The following is a 17,471-nucleotide window of genomic DNA, read 5'->3' on the forward strand; positions in this document are numbered from 1 at the left end:
GTCTACAGGAAACACATCTTAGACCCAAAGATAAACATAGGTTGAAAGTGAAAGGTTGGAAAAAGATATTTCATGCAAATAACAACCAGAAAAGAGCAGGAGTGGCTATACTAATATCCAACAAATTAGACTTCAAATGTAAAACAGTTAATAGAGACAAAGAAGGACACTATATACTAATAAAAGGAACAATTAAACAAGAAGACATAGCAATCATAAATATTTACGCACCGAATCAGAATGCCCCAAAATACGTGAGGAATATACTGCAAACACTGAAAAGGGAAATAGACTCATATACCATAATAGTTGGAGACTTCAACTCACCACTCTCATCAAGGGACAGAACATCTAGACAGAGGATCAACAAAGAAATAGAGAAGCTGAATATTACTATAAATGAACTAGACTTAATAGACATTTATAGGACATTACATCCCACAACAGCAGGATACACCTTTTTCTCAAGTGCTCATGGATCATTCTCAAAGATAGACCATATGCTGGGTCACAAAGCAAGTCTTAACAAATTTAAAAAGATTGAAATCTTACACAACACTTTCTCGGACCATAAAGGAATGATGTTGGAAATCAATAATAGGCAGAGTGCCAGAAAATTCACAAATACGTGGAGGCTCAACAACACACTCCTAAACAACGACTGGGTCAAAGAAGAAATTGCAAGAGAAATTAGCAAATACCTCGAGGCGAATGAAAATGAAAACACAACAATATCAAAACTTATGGGACGCAGCAAAGGCAGTGCTAAGAGGGAAATTTATTGCTCTAAATGCCTATATCAGAAAAGAAGAAAAGGCAAAAATTCAGGAATTAACTATCCATTTGGAAGAACTGGAGAAAGAACAGCAAGCTAACCCCAAAGCAAGCAAAAGGAAAGAAATAACAAAGATTAGAGCACAAATAAATGAAATTGAAAACATGAAAACAATAGAGAAAATCAATAAGGCCAGAAGTTGGTTCTATGAGAAAATCAATAAGATTGATGGGCCCTTAGCAAGATTGACAAAAAGAAGAAGAGAGAGGATGCAAATAAATAAGATCAGAAATGGAAGAGGCGACATAACTACTGACCTCACAGAAATAAAAGAGGTAATAACAGGATACTATGAAAAACTTTATGCTAATAAATACAACAATTTAGAGGAAATGGACGGGTTCCTGGAAAGACATGAACAACCAACTTTGACTCAAGAAGACATAGATGACCTCAACAAACCAATCACAAGTAAAGAAATTGAATTAGTCATTCAAAAGCTTCCTAAAAGAAAAGTCCAGGACCAGATGGCTTCACATGTGAATTCTACCAAACGTTCCAGAAAGAATTAGTACCAATTCTCTTCAAACTCTTCAAAAAAATCGAAGTGGAGGGAAAACTACCTAATTCATTCTATGAAGCCAACATCACCCTCATACCAAAACCAGGCAAAGATATTACAAAAAAAGAAAACTACAGACCAATCTCTCTAATGAATACAGATGCAAAAATCCTCAATAAAATTCTAGCAAATCGTATCCAACAACACATTAAAAGAATTATACATCATGACCAAGTAGGATTCATCCCAGGTATGCAAGGATGGTTCAACATAAGAAAATCAATTAATGTAATACACCATATCAACAAATCAAAGCAGAAAAATCACATGATCATCTCAACTGATGCAGAGAAGGCATTCGACAAGATTCAACATCCTTTCCTGTTGAAAACACTTCAAAAGATAGGAATACAAGGGAGCTTCCTTAAAATGATAGAGGGAATATATGAAAAACCCACAGCTAATATCATCCTCAATGGGGAAAAATTGAAAACTTTCCCCCTAAGATCAGGAACAAGACAAGGATGTCCACTATCACCACTATTATTCAACATTGTGTTGGAGGTTCTAGCCAGAGCAATTAGACAAGAAAAAGAAATACAAGGCATCAAAATTGGAAAGGAAGAAGTAAAACTATCACTGTTTGCAGACGATATGATACTATACGTCGAAAACCCGGAAAAATCCACAACAAAACTACTAGAGCTAATAAATGAGTACAGCAAAGTAGCAGGTTACAAGATCAACATTCAAAAATCTGTAGCATTTCTATACACTAGTAATGAACAAGCTGAGGGGAAAATCAAGAAACGAATCCCATTTACAATTGCAACTAAAAGAATAAAATACCTAGGAATAAATTTAACTAAAGAGACAAAAAACCTATATAAAGAAAACTACAAAAAACTGCTAAAAGAAATCACAGAAGACCTAAATAGATGGAAGGGCATACCGTGTTCATGGATTGGAAGACTAAATATAGTTAAGATGTCAATCCTACCTAAATTGATTTACAGATTCAATGCAATACCAATCAAAATCCCAACAACTTATTTTTCAGAAATAGAAAACCAATAAGCAAATTTATCTGGAAGGGCAGGGTGCCCCGAATTGCTAAAAACATCTTGAGGAAAAAAAACGAAGCTGGAGGTCTCACGCTGCCTGACTTTAAGGCATATTATGAAGCCACAGTGGTCAAAACAGCATGGTATTGGCATAAAGATAGATATATCGACCAATGGAATCGAATAGAGTGCTCAGATATAGACCCTCCCATCTATGGACATTTGATCTTTGATAAGGCAGTCAAGCCAACTCACCTGGGACAGAGCAGTCTCTTCAATAAATGGTGCCTAGAGAACTGGATATCCATATGCAAAAGAATGAAAGAAGACCCATCTCTCACACCCTATACAAAAGTTAACTCAAAATGGATCAAAGATCTAAACATTAGGTCTAAGACCATAAAACAGTTAGAGGAAAATGTTGGGAGATATCTTATGGATCTTACAACTGGGGGCGGTTTTATGGACCTTAAACCTAAAGCAAGAGCACTGAAGAAGGAAATAAATAAATGGGAACTCCTCAAAATTAAACACTTTTGTGCATCAAAGATCTTCATCAAGAAAGTAGAAAGACAGCCTTCACAATGGGAGACAATATTTGGAAATGATATATCAGATAAAGGTCTAGTATCCAGAATTTATAAAGAGATTGTTCATCTCAACAACAAAAAGACAGCCAACCCAATTACAAAATGGGAAAAAGACTTGAACAGACACCTCTCAGAAGAGGAAATACGGATGGCCAAGAGGCACATGAAGAGATGCTCAATGTCCCTGGCCATTAGAGAAATGCAAATCAAAACCACAATGAGATATCATCTCACACCCACCAGAATGGCCATTATCAACAAAACAGAAAATGACAAGTGCTGGAGAGGATGCGGAGAAAGAGGCACACTTATCCACTGTTGGTGGGAATGTCAAAGGGTGCAACCACTGTGGAAGGCAGTTTGGCGGTTCCTCAAAAAGCTGAATATAGAATTGCCATACGACCCAGCAATACCATTGCTAGGTATCTACTCAAAGGACTTAAGGGCAAAGACACAAACGGACATTTGCACACCAATGTTTATAGCAGCATTATTTACAATTGCAAAGAGATGGAAACAGCCAAAATCTCCATCAACAGAAGAGTGGCTAAACAAACTGTGGTATATACATCCGATGGAATATTATGCAGCTTTAAGACAAGATAAACTTATGAACCATGTAATAACATGGATGGACCTAGAGAATATTATGCTGAGTGAATCCAGCCAAAAACCAAAGGACAAATACTGTATGGTCCCACTGATGTGAACGGACATTCGAGAATAAACTTGAAATATGTCATTGGTAACAGAGTTCAGCAGGAGTTAGAAACAGGGTAAGACAATGGGTAATTGAAGCTGAAGGGATACAGACTGTGCAACAGGACTAGATACAAAACTCAAAAATGGACAGCACAATAATACCTAATTGTAAAGTAATCATGTTAAAACACTGAATGAAGCTGCATCTGAGCTATAGGTTTTTGTTTTGTTTTGTTTTGTTTTGTTTTGATTTTACTATTATTACTTTTATTTTTTTCTCTATATTATCATTCTATATCTTTTTCGGTTATGTTGCTAGTTCTTCTAAACCAATGCAAATGTACTAAGAAATGATGATCATGCATCTATGTGATGATGTTAAGAATTAATGATTGCATGTGTAGAATGGTATGATCTCTAAATGTTGGGTTAATTTCTTTTTTTCCGTTAATTAAAAAAAAAAAAAGAGAAGGGATAATTGGAGATGAAGGGATACAGACTGTACAACGGGACTGGATATAAAAACTCAGAAATGGACAGCACAATACTACCCAATTGTAATGCAATTATGTTAAAACACTGAATGAAGCTGCATGTGAGGTATAGGTTTTTTGTTTTTGTTTTTTTTGTTTTTTTTTCTTTCTATTATTGTTTTCTTATTCTGTTGTCTTTTTACTTCTTTTTCTAAATTGATGCAAATGTACTAAGAAATGATGAATATGCAACTATGTGATGTTATTAAGAATTACTTATTGTACATGTAGATTGGAATGATTTCTAATTGTTTTGTTAATTCTTTTTTTTAATTAATAAAAAAAAAAAAAGAAAAGAAAACTTTTTTAAAAAACTGCCAAAAAAAAAAATAAATAAATAAATCTACTGGGGAGAAAGAAACAGTGGAAAATACATTCCATCCATTCCCAGCTTTTTCTTTTGGCATGGGTAGGCTCTGGGAATTGAACCTAGGTCTCCAACTTGGCAGGTGAGAATTCTTGCCAATGAGCCACCATTGCACTGCCCAGCTCCCAGACTTTTAAACTCAGACTAAGCACATTTAAAGAAAGGTTAAAAAAATAAAAAGGTGACAAATACCTTAAAAATTAGTTCAAATTGTAGAATATGAATATTTATTTACTTAATAAAGCATATTTATATAGATCACAAACCATGTGAACTCAAATCATATTAGAAGACAAATACACAGAGAAAAGAACAGAAAAATCACAGGTATTTATTGATTTGTCAAACATTACACAATATTCATTAGACATTGTGAAATACAAACACTGGGAGTTTTACTTTTAGAAGAGAGACTGTTGCTTCCTATGGAATGGAGCTTGAATGATATTAAGGAATGAGAAAGAGATGGGATCAGGTGGTCTGAAGATCAGCAATAACAGCAACAGACAACTTTATTCTTACCAGATCCATCCTATATACTACAGGGTGATGAAAGGCACGCATGCATTTCCAGAAGGAACAGAGTGGTTATTTTTCAGTTCTCTCTTTCTTCATACTTAACATAATCATTAGGGATAGACATTTTCTGCCTCCCAGACTTTTCTACATAACAATCTTCACAGTTTACTGCCACCACCACCCCAATACCAACTGCTCACAACAAATTCTGCAGGTCTTGTTTTAACACTTGCTCCTACATTTCCCCCTTTTTATTTTACTAGCTGAGGTGACTGAGCCTGTCTTAGGTTGCCCTTAAGCTCTGAAGGAAGGCTCTTACCCATCACTGGCTACCAGTCAAACTCTCTGACTTTGATTCAGGAGGGAGCCACGGGGGGCTTTTGTTAGAATCACACTGTTAGCACAGCTTTGCTTAGTGGCATGGTTTGCTGATTTGAACATTTGTTGTTTGACACAGCTGAGGGGGAAGAGAAAGAGTATAAACAGCCCCAAACCTAAGCCTATAGTCAAAAAAATTATGTGATTTCCACCAGTAAATAGGATTAAGATTTTTTAGCTCTTGGGTAAGTGATTGTGTACCATCATCTCCATAGGCTACATGTAAATTATTTTGAGATATTTCTAATACTCTTTTTGTAATTTTAATATATTGAGACTTAAACTATCCAAGTATCCCCCAAAATGCCTCTTTACCTTTTCCCATTCTATTTCAGATTGATTATATCTTAAAGGGGTAATAGAAAAATTGCTCTTATCCCAGTCTCATTTTAAACTTCCTAAAACATTTAAATTATACATTTGATCTCCAATATGAATCAATGCTGCCTCTATATCATTTAGTCTATTATTAATTTGCTCATCAATATAAGATAGACTATGCCACAGTTCACTGGCATTTTTATGCCATTCTCTAACATAATGCTACATCTGTATAGTTTGATGCAATGCAGTTCCAGCAGCTGCAGTCACTGTGATAATTCCAGTGATTCCAATGACAGCTGCAATAATGAATCCAATTAGTCTCTTAGTCCTTTTCAGATGTTCTTTTGCCAAATGGATCAGGATTTGTGTTTCTGGAGAGGATTGCAAAGATCTTGACATCTGCACCAGCAGCCAAATACCTCTTCTTCTCTTTGCTGCCATAATTGTCTCATTATCCTGAAATGTAAATGCTTGGAGACAAGTGAATAGAGATCAATTCTCACAATTAAAAGTTTGATTTCGGGCGGGCCGCGGTGGCTCAGCGGGCAAGAGTGCTTGCCTGCCATGCCGGAGGACCCCGGTTCGATTCCCGGCCCCAGCCCATGTAAAAAACAAACAAACAAACAAAATATAATAAAAATAAAGATGTTTCCCTTTCTTCCTCCCTTCCTTCCTTCCATCCTTCCTTCCTTCTCTGTCTTTCTTTCCTTCCTTTCCTCCCTCTCTCTAAAAAAAAAAAAAAAAAAAAAAAAAAAGTTTGATTTCTTATATGCATATGAATTTTAACAAATGCATATGGATCTCTCATGTATATTTGCATATAGTGTTTATGGCTGCTATTTAAAGAGAAGTTAAAGTTACCAGAATTTGATATAAAAATTGGTTTCAGTCTTAGAAAAATTTTCTACAAATTTCTCTAACTAATGTTATATTTATTATCCCATGGATTTGGCACAAATCATCCTCTATGTATTAAGCTCTGATTTAGCTTGCCTGTCCATATAGTCTCAGTTATCTCTAAGTTAGAGATGGGAGGCCCCACAGGGGCCACATCTCTTACTGTTTCACAGCAATCATTAATTAATACTGACTTTTGTTCGGCATAGGATTGTTCCTATTGAATATTTTCTGACTCAGGTGAATATAAATTTTTATATAAAGGCAACTCTTTAAGAACAAGCTCAGAAATTAATTTTTATTTATCTTGCTCTGTTAAAGGTATGGTAAAGAAGGAAATTTTTAAATCTATTATTATAATAGAGCAGTTTTTAAGAATTATAACTGGTATGGGCAAGCCAGGTTGTTATGATTCCATAGGTTGAATTACAGCATTAAATTTTATCAAATCAGTTAACATTTTCCATTTTCCTGATTTTTTTTATAATAAATGCTGGAGAATTCCAGGGACTATGAGATTCTTTTATATGTCCCACTTTAAATGATTCTTGAACTAACTGAGTTAGAGTCTCCAACTTCTCTATAGATAAGGGCCACAAAGGCTCATTGTTTTCCAAGTTAAAGGTATGGGTTGGAGTGTTATGTCAGCAGTGGGCTCAATTATATATTCGGATAGCTGAGTAAAAGTACATACTGGAGCATGTTTAAGATTAACAATCCTGTACATGACAAAGAAAACTTTCTGAGACTGAGAAAATTTTGTGCCTCTAGTAGACAGCATAGATTTATAGAGGTTTCTTTCTGCTTAACCTGAATACTCCATGTTTTACACCTAGCTGAAGATATATCCAATTCACTCCTTGCCCTTTTGTAGCTTTTATTAGCTCTTTGCAGTATTTGCAGTGGATGTCCCTGGAGTGTCTCCTCACTTTTTGCTTTAAGAGTTCCCCTATTGGATCCCTGTCTGGGCACCAATTGCCAAGTCCAGCTCAAGAAACTGTCCAAACAGGGTCAGAGGGGGCAGTGGGAGATTGAGAAAAAACACAACACAGAGTTTAAGAGAAAGTGGGGGCTGTGTGGTTCATTGCCTGACTGAACACAATGACCAATAGAAACAGGAATATCTTCCCCACTTTATTATGCTCACTGCAGATACTTCATAACCAATTTCTATTACTTAAGATTTAAAACATTACAGCCTTGAGGCTGAAAAAAATAACAATGCTTCTGTGTTAAAGAAAACAGCTCTAGTGACTCTGAAGTCTTCATTGAGACTCCTGTAGTTTCTAACAATGTTTTTAACACAAAAATGTACTCCTCCAGCCACCTATTATGATTACCCATTACCCTGATGCTACAAGGAAAATGCTTACTTTTACCAATATGGCTTACTTTAGCAATATGACTCAAGTCCTCTTCTATCAGCTGGACAAATGTCCCTCTAATGGAGACTTTTCTTTGGTTCCTGAATGTTGTTTTGGAGTCTTCTTCTTCTTTGTGTCCTACATTGGCTACTAGATGTTGCTTCCTACGGAATGGAGCTCGAAAGATATTAAGGAATGATGAGAAAGAGATGGGATCAGACGGTCTGAAGATCAGCAATAACAGACAACAGACAACTTTATTCTTAACCACATTCCAGCCTATATACTACAGGGTGACAAAAGGCATGCATGCATTTCCAGAGGGAACAGAGTGCTTATTTTTTTCAGTGCTCTCTTCCTTCATACTTAACACAACCATTTGGGGTAGACATTCTTTTCCTCCCATAGTGTTCTATATAACAATCTCCACAGTTTACTACTGCCCCCACCCTGACGCCAGCTGCTCCCAACAAATTCTGCAGGTCTTGTTTCAACCCTTGCTCCTATAAGAGACTTTCCCAATATTTTCTTCAATGCCCTTCAAACATCTTTATTTCTCAGGCTGTAAATAAAGAGGTTCAATGAGAGGCAATGATTAAAAAGAACACTTATACAGCTTTGGTATGATTGGGGCTATGTGAGGAACCAGAACTCATAAGTGAAGATGGCTGGTCCATAAAAGAGCCCTGCAAGCATCAGGTGGGAGGAGCAAGTGCCCACAGCTTTGTTCCTTCCCTTGGGGGAATTCATGAGGAGAACAGTAAATAAGCTTATGGTATAGGAGGAAAAGATGGCTATAAGGGGTATAAGGAGTAGGACAATACCCATCACAAGTATTGTCAACTTATGTGTGGAAGTATCCTCATAGGAGACTTAACAGAAGAAGTGTTCTATCTCCTTGTGGCCACACTTAGGTAAGTGCACGGGGTATGCAGTCTGGACTAGAGCATCTAGGGCACCCCCAGCCCAGGACCACATGAAAACATCTGGAAGGCCCTCTGGCTCATAATGACTGGGTATCTCAGCAGATGGCAGATGGCCACATAGCAATCCCAGGTATTTAGAGTGAGGAGAATGCACTCAGCATCCCCAACATCAGAAAAAGAAACATCTGCATCCCATTGGCTGCATTTGAAATATTTCTCTTCCCTGAGCAGAAGTCATTGGCCATCTTAGGGACAGTGGAGGAGATGAGAAGCAGGTCAATGAGGGAAAGCTGGGTGGGAAGGAAGTACATGGGTGTGTGGAGCCTGGAATCCACCAGGATGAGGAGAATCAGTGTGGAATTCCCTGGGAGAGCAGCAACATAGATGACGATGATCATACCAATGAGGGGGTCAGCATGCCCCATGCCAGGGAAGAGCCCAAGGAAAATAAAATCCATTCCCCTTGTCTCATTCATTCCCATCTCCAACTAAAAGGTAATAGGGAATCTTCAACTGAAAGGCAATAGGGAAATATTCACCAATAATGAGCTATAGCTTCATTCATTTTCATATTTTATTCATAGAAGTTTCAAAACTTTGCCATTGAAACATGCTTTCAGTTTTTTATTAAGAATTCTCAAATTCAGTGATGCATCAATAACATTCATATCTTCACCTGAGGGTGAGAATCACAAAGGGCATACAAGATATAAGTCATTTACTGTAAACTATTTACTAGTCTTATGTTGTTTATTATATGTACATCAGCACACTTCAAGCACTCAAAATGAATGTTCTAAACCCATTCTTTTTTAAATTAATTAATTTATTTATTTAAAAAATTAAGAACAAGCCAAAACATTAATGTATCATTCTATTCTACATATATAATCAGTAATTCTCAATATCATCACATAGTTGTATATTCATCATTTCTGAGAACATTTGTGTCAATTCAGAAAAATAAATGAAAAGACAACAGAAAAAGAAATAAAATGATAACAGAGAAAAAAGATTATACATATCATAACCCTTACCCCTAATTTTCATTTACCACTAGCATTTCAAACTAAATTTATTTTAAAATTTTTCCCCCATTATTTATTTATATTCCATATGACTTGCCCATCTCTTGACATGGTAGATAAAAGGAGCATCAGACACAAGGTTTTCACAATCACATATTCACATTGTGAAAGCCATGTCATTATTCAATCATCATCAAGAAACATGTCCACTGGAACACAGCTCTACATTTTCAGGCTGTTCCCTTCAGCCTCTCCACTAAATCTTGAATAACAAGGTGATATCTACTTAATGCTTAAGAATAATCTCCAGGATAACCTCTCGACTCTGTTTGGAATCTCTCAGCCTTTGACAATTTGTCTCATTTCACTCTTCTCCCTTTTGGTCACAAAAGTTTTTTCAATCCCTTGATGCTGAGCCTCAGCTCATTCCAGGATTTCGGTCTGACGTTGCCAGGAAGGTTAACACCCCTGGGAGTCATGTCCCACGTAGACAGGGGGAAGGTGGTGAGATTGCTTGTTGTGTTGGGTGGAGAGAGGCCACATCTGAGCAACAAAAGAAGCTCTCTTGGGAGTGACTCTTAGGCCTAAATTTTAAGTAGACTTGACCTATCCTTTGTAGGGTTAAGTTTCATGTGAACAAACTCCAAATTGGGGACTCAGCCTATAGCTTTCTCACACTGCTTGTGAGAATATCAAGAATTGAACTTGGGAAAGTTGAATTTCTCCCCATTCTCACCATTCCCCAAAGGGGACTTTGCAAATACTTTTCCACTCACTGATCAAATGACTCCGGGTTTCATTGGGGCATCACTCTGGACAAACCAACAAAATATCATGTCCTACCCAAGATTCCAAGTACTTGTGTTCAATCAAGCTATCTACATAAGTTATATTAGGAAATTTTGTACCAAATAAATACTTTTTGCTTTAGTCTCACACATAGGTGAAATTTTAAAATATTAATTACCATCTATTTTCAGCACCCTGCAGTAATCACATTCATTTGTTCTTATTCATGCACTTTTTAAAAATTTTTTACAATTTGTACATTTTTTAAATTTTTTAAAATTTGTACATTTAGTCACTATTATCATACACTCTTGGCATTCCTAGTTTATACCACCTCAATCTTAAACATCTATCTTTCTTTCTGATTTCATTTATACCTTCAGCCCTCCTCCCTCTATCATTCTCACATGAAGCTTCATTCAGTGTTTTAACATAATTGTAATACAGTTAGGTAATATTGTGTTGTCCATTTATGAGTTTTTATTTTCAAATCTGTTGCACAATCTGTATCCCTTCAGCTCCAATAACCCAATATCTTGCCCTATTTTTATCTCCTGATAGTCTCTGTTACCAATGAAGTTTTATTTCACTAATGTCAGTTCATATCAGTGAGACCATGCAGTATTTGTCCTTTTGTTTTTGGCTAGTCTCACTCAGCATAATGTTCTCAAAGTCCATCCATGTTGTTACATACTTCATAACTTTATTCTGTTTTAGAGCTGCATAATGTTCCATTGTGTGTATATTCCACTCGTCTGCTGATGGACATTTTGGCTGTTTCCATCTCTTTGCAATTGTAAATAATGATGCTATAAACATTGGTGTGCAAATGTCCATTTGTGTCCTTGCCCTTACGTCCTTTGAGTAGATTCCTAGCAATGTTATTGCCGGGTCATATGGCAATTCTATATTCAGATTTTTGAGGAACTGTCAAATTGCCTTCCACAGCAGTTGCAACATTTCACATTCCCACCTACAGTGAATAAGTGTGCCTCATTCTCCGCATCCTCTCTAGCACTTGTCATCTTGTGTTTTGTTGATAATGGCCATTATCGTGGGTGTGAGATGATATCTCATTGCGGTTTTGATTTGCATTTCTCTGATGGCCAGGGAAGTTGAGCATCTCTTCATGTGTCTTTTGGCTATTTGTATTTCCGCTTCTGAGAAGTGTCTGTTCAAGTCTTTTTCCCATTTTGTAATTGGATTGGCTGTCTTTTTGTTGTTGACTTGAACAATCACTTTATAAATTCTGGATACTAGACCTTTATCTGATATGTCATTTCCAAATATTGTCTCCCATTGTGTAGGCTGTCTTTCTACTTTCTTGATGAAGTTCTTTGATGCACAAAAGTGTTTAATTTTGAGGAGTTCTCATTTCTTTCTGTCTTCAGTGCTCTTGCATTGGGTGTAAGTTGTATAAAACTGCCTCTAAGTATAAGATTTATAAGATATTTTCCTCTCACTCTTTTATGGTCTTAGACCTAATGTTTAGGTCTTTGATCCATTTTGAGTTAACTTTTGTATAAGGTGTGAGATATGGGTCCTCTTTCATTCCTTTACATATGGATATCCAGTTAGGTAGGCACCATCTATTGAAGAGACTGCTCTGTCCCAGGTGAGTTGGCTTGACTGCCTTATCAAAGATCAATTGTCCATAGATCAGAGGGTCTATATCTGAACACTCCATTCGATTCCATTGGTCAATATATTTATCTTTATGCCAGTATCATGCTGTTTTGACCACTGTAGCTTCATAATGTGCTTTAAAGTCTGGCAGCGTGGGACCTCCGGCTTCATTTTTTTCCTCAGGATGCTTTTAGCAGTTCGGGGCACCTTGCCCTTCCAGATAAATTTGGTTATTGGTTTCTCTATTTCTGAAAAGTAAGTTGTTGGGATTTTGATTAGTATTGCTCTGATCTGTAAATCAATTTAGGTAGAATTGGCATCTTAACTTTATTTGGTCTTCCATGAACATGGTGCGCCCTTCCATTTATTTAGGTCTTCTGTGATTTCTTTTTACAATCTCTTGTAGTTTTCTTTGTACAGGTCTTTTGTCTCTTTAGTTAAATTTACTCCTAAATATTTTATTCTTTTGGTTGCAATTGTAAATGGAATTAGTTTCCTGATTTCCCCTACAGATTGTTCATTACTAGTGTATACAAACACTACAGATTTTTGAGTGTTGATCTTGCAACCTGCCACCTTGCTGTACTCGTTTATTAGCTCCAGTAGTTTTGCTGTGCATTTTCCAGGGTTTTTGACATATAGTATCATATCATCTGTAAACAGTGAGAGTTTTATTTCTTCCTTTCCAATTTTGATGCCTTGTATTTCTTTTTCTGGTCTAATTGCTCTGGCTAGAACTTCCAACATAATGTTGAATAACAGTGGTGATAGTGGACATCCTTGTCTTGTTCCTGATCTTAGGGGGGAAATTTTCAGTTTTTCCCTTTGAGGATGATATTAGCTGTGGGTTTTTCATATATTCCCTTTATCATTTTAAGGACGCTCCCTTCTATTCCTATCCTTTGAAGTGTTTTCAAAAGGAAAGGATGTTGAATTTTGTCAAATGCCTTTTCTGCATCAATTGACATGATCATGTGATTTGTCTGCTTTGATTTGTTGATATGGTGTAATACATTAATTGATTTTCTTATGTTGCAACATCCCTGCATACCTGGGATAAATCCTACTCAGTCATGATGTATAATTCTTTTAATGTGTTGCTGGATTCAATTTGCTAGAATTTTGTTGAGGATTTTTGCATCTATAATCATTAGAGAGATTGGTCTGTAGTTTTCTTTTTTTGTAATATCTTTGTCTGGCTGTGGTATGAGGGTGATGTTGGCTTTGTAGAATGAGGTAGATAACTTTCCCTCCTCTTCAGTTTGCTTGAAGAGTTTGAGCAGGATTGGTACTAATTCTTTCTGGAATATTTGGTAGAATTCATGTGAAGCCATCTGGTCCTGGACTTTTCTTTTTGGGGAACTTCTTAATGACTGGTTCAATTTCTTTACTTGTGATTGGTGTGTTGAGATCGTCTAGTTCTTCTCGAGTCAAAGTTGGTTGTTCATGCCTTTCTAGGAAGTTGTCCATTTCATCTACATTGTTGTATTATTAGCATAAAGTTGTTCATGGAATCCTGTTATTACTTCCTTTATTTCTGTGAGCTCAGTGGTTATGTTTCCTCTTCCATTTCTGATCTTATTTATTTGCATCTTCTCTCTTCTTCTTTTTGTCAATCTCACTAAGGGTCCACCAATCTTGTTGTTTCCCTCATAGAACCAGCTTCTGGTTTTATTGATTTTCTCAACTGTTTTCTTGTTCTCTATTTCATTTATTTCTGCTCTAGTCTTTGTTATTTCTTTCCTTTTGCTTGCTTTGGCATTAGTTTACTGTTCTTTCTCTACTTCTTCCAAGTGGACAGTTAATTCCTCAATTTTTGCCCTTTCTTCTTTTCTAATATAGGCATTTAGGGCAATAAATTTCCCTCTTAGCACTGCCTTTGCTATGTCCCACCAGTTTTTTTTATGGGCAGGCAGCGGGAATTGAACCCGGGTCCTCTGGCATTGCAGGCAAGCATTCCTGTCTTCTGAGCCACCATGGCCCACCCTGTCCCATCAGTTTTGATATGTTGTGTTTTCATTTCATTTGCCTCAAGATATTTACTGATTTCTCTTGTAATTTCTTCCTTGACCCACTGGCTGTTTAAGAGTGTGTTTTTGAGCCTCCACATATTTGTGAATTTTCTGGTGCTCTGTCTATTATTGATTTCCAACATCATTCCTTTATTATCTGAGAAAGTGTTTTGTATGATTTCAATCTTTTTAAATTTATTGAGACTTGCTTTGTAACCCAGCATATGGGCTATCTTTGAGAATGATCCATGAGCACCTGAGAAACAGGTGTACCCTGCTGCTGTGGGGTGTAATGTCCTATAAATGCCTGTTAAGTCTAGCTCATTTATTGCAATATTCAAATTATTGATGCTCTGTCTAGATGTTCTGTGTATTGATGAGATTTGGTAATTGAAGTCTCCAACTATTGTGGTAGATGCATCTATTTCTCTTTTCAGTCTTTGCAACATGTATTTTGGAGCATTCTGGTTCAGTGCATAAATATTTATGATTGTTATGTCTTCATGCTGAATTGTTCTTTTTATTTGTACATAGTGTCCTTCTTTGTCTCTTTTAACTGATTTACATTTGAAGTCTATTTAGTTGGATATTAGTATAGCTACTCCCACTCTTTTCTGGTTGTTATTTGCATGAAATATCTTTTCCCAACCTTTCACTTTCAACCTATGTTTATCTTTGGGTCTAAGATGTCTTTCCTGTAGACAGCATATAGAAGGATCCTGTTTTTTAATCCATTCTGCCAGACTATGTCTTTTGATTGGGGAATTCAATCCATTAACATTTAGTGTTATTACTGTATGGGTAGTAATTTCTTCTACCATTTTGTCTTTTGGATTTTATATGTCATGTCTAATTTTCCTTCTCTTTACCTTTACTCTTATTCTTCCTTTCTACACTCTTCTCCACACCTCTTTCTTTTGTCTTTTCATATCTGTCTCTAGTGCTCCCTTTAGTATTTCAGCTGGTCTCTTGTTCACAATTTCTCCTAGTGATTTTTTGTCAGAAAATATTTTAATTTCTCCTTCATTTTTGAAGAACAATTTTGCTGGATATAGAATTCTTGGTTGGCAGTTTTTCTCTTTTAGTAATTTATAAATATCATTCCACTGTCTTCTCACCTCTATGATTTCTGCTGAGAAATATACACATAATCTTATTGGGTTTCCCTTGTATGTGATGGATTGCTTTTCTCTTGCTGCTTTCGAGATCTCTTTTTCTTTGACCTCTGACATTCTGAATAGTAAGTGTCTTGGAGTATGACTACTTGGATCTATTCTCTTTGGGGTGTGCTGCACTTCTTGAATCTGTAATTTTAAGTCATTCATAAGAGTTGGGAAATTTTCTGTGATAATATCCTCCATTAGTTTTTCTCCTTCTTTTCCCCTTCTCTTCTCCTTCTGGGACAGCCACAGCATGTATATTCATGTGCTTCATATTGTCATTCCATTCCCTGAGTCTCTGCTCATATTTTTCCATTTTTCCCATATAATGTCTGTTTCTTATTGGATTTCAGATGTTCTGTCCTCCAGTTCACTAATCTTATCCTCTGCCTCTCAAAATCTACCATTGTCGGTTTCCATAGCTTTTTTCATCTCTTCTACTGTGCCTTTCATTCCCACAAGTTCTGTGATTTGCTTTTTCAGACTTTCCATTTCTTCTTTTTGTTCATTCCTTGCCTTCTTCATATTCTCCCTCAATTCATTGATTTGGTTTTTGATGATGTTTTCCATGTCTGTTCATATGTTCTGAATTAATTGTTTCAGCTCCTGTATCTCATTTGAATTGTTGGTTTGTTCCTTTGACTGGGCATATTTATACACACAGACATTAACATTACTTGTAGCCTGCTTCCTAGATGAGAAAGGTAAGTGTTATGAATCAGAAAGTCACATGGCTTACTAGCTAATTAGAATTCAATATATTCATTGAACAGTATTGATTTAATTGCTATTCTGTTCAAAATAAAATATCTTTGCCTTATCTGTATTCTTTTGTATGCTGTATGGCGAGGTCACATTTCATTCCCTTTCCAAGTGAGTATCCCATGATTGCAGCACCATTTGTTGAATTTTTTGTGTGTTGTTTTTTCTTACTGTCTGTTTGTTTTGGGAAGTACATGGACCAGGAATCAAACCCAGGTCTCCCACATGGCAGGTGAGAATTCTACCACTGAACTACCCTTGCACCCCTGCCATATTTATATTTTAAACGTATATCCTTTGTCTTTCTTAACGTACAATGTATTTCTCTTTTATTTTATATATTCTTGTAAAATACAATACTATGAATATAAGCATAACACCAATCAAAAGATGAAGAAAATTATCTGGAAACAGATAGTGGTGTTGGTTGCACATAATAAATATGCTAAGCATTATTGAATTGTACACTTTAAGATGGTTAGAATGGAAAATTTTGCATAATGTACTTGTAACTACAATAAGAAAACATGTAAAATACTAAAGATAGCACTCATAGATAGCCATTGTTCTTACTTTGGAAGCAAGTTGGGTTGTTTAATGGCGTTCTTTGAGAAGGAACCATTTCAGCACCAAAGCAGCCAGAGACCTTTGGAGATGCAGAAAGAAAACATCCCCAAGGTAAACTGCTTGAAACCAAAAGCTGTGGGGCCACCACATGCTTTCCCAGCTGAAAAAGATGTTCTAGGCCCATTGGCATATCTTGAGTCAAATTATCTTTCTCTAGATGCATTATTTTGGATATTTTTATGGGCTTAAAATTGTAAACTTTTAACTTAATAAATTCCATTAATAAAAACTTGACCAAACTAAGACTTATTGACAATGGTCATAGAGCTTAGAGAAAATCCCAGGAGAAGCTAAGAGAAGACCCACAGAAAGAGGCCATGGCTCCATTCTTTATTCTTCATGGGAAGGATTGCACATCCAAGAATGCAGTGAAGACAGTATCAATCCTGGTATTGTCAGCAGGGAGAGGTTTCAAGGTGGCATTTGAATGCAATATCAGCACTCTTCAGTGAAAGTTTAAAGAAAG

At 36.2% G+C, this 17,471-nt stretch overlaps 1 pseudogene; it reads right to left on the minus strand.

Annotated features, from left to right (window-relative positions):
• Positions 1-8,615: 8,615 nt before the first annotated feature.
• Positions 8,616-9,426, minus strand: LOC143673057 (olfactory receptor 2AK2-like; annotated as a pseudogene).
• Positions 9,427-17,471: the final 8,045 nt, after the last annotated feature.

Source organism: Tamandua tetradactyla, unplaced genomic scaffold (assembly GCF_023851605.1).
Source record: "Tamandua tetradactyla isolate mTamTet1 unplaced genomic scaffold, mTamTet1.pri URTXT_11a, whole genome shotgun sequence".
NCBI classification, from domain to species: Eukaryota; Metazoa; Chordata; class Mammalia; order Pilosa; family Myrmecophagidae; genus Tamandua; species Tamandua tetradactyla.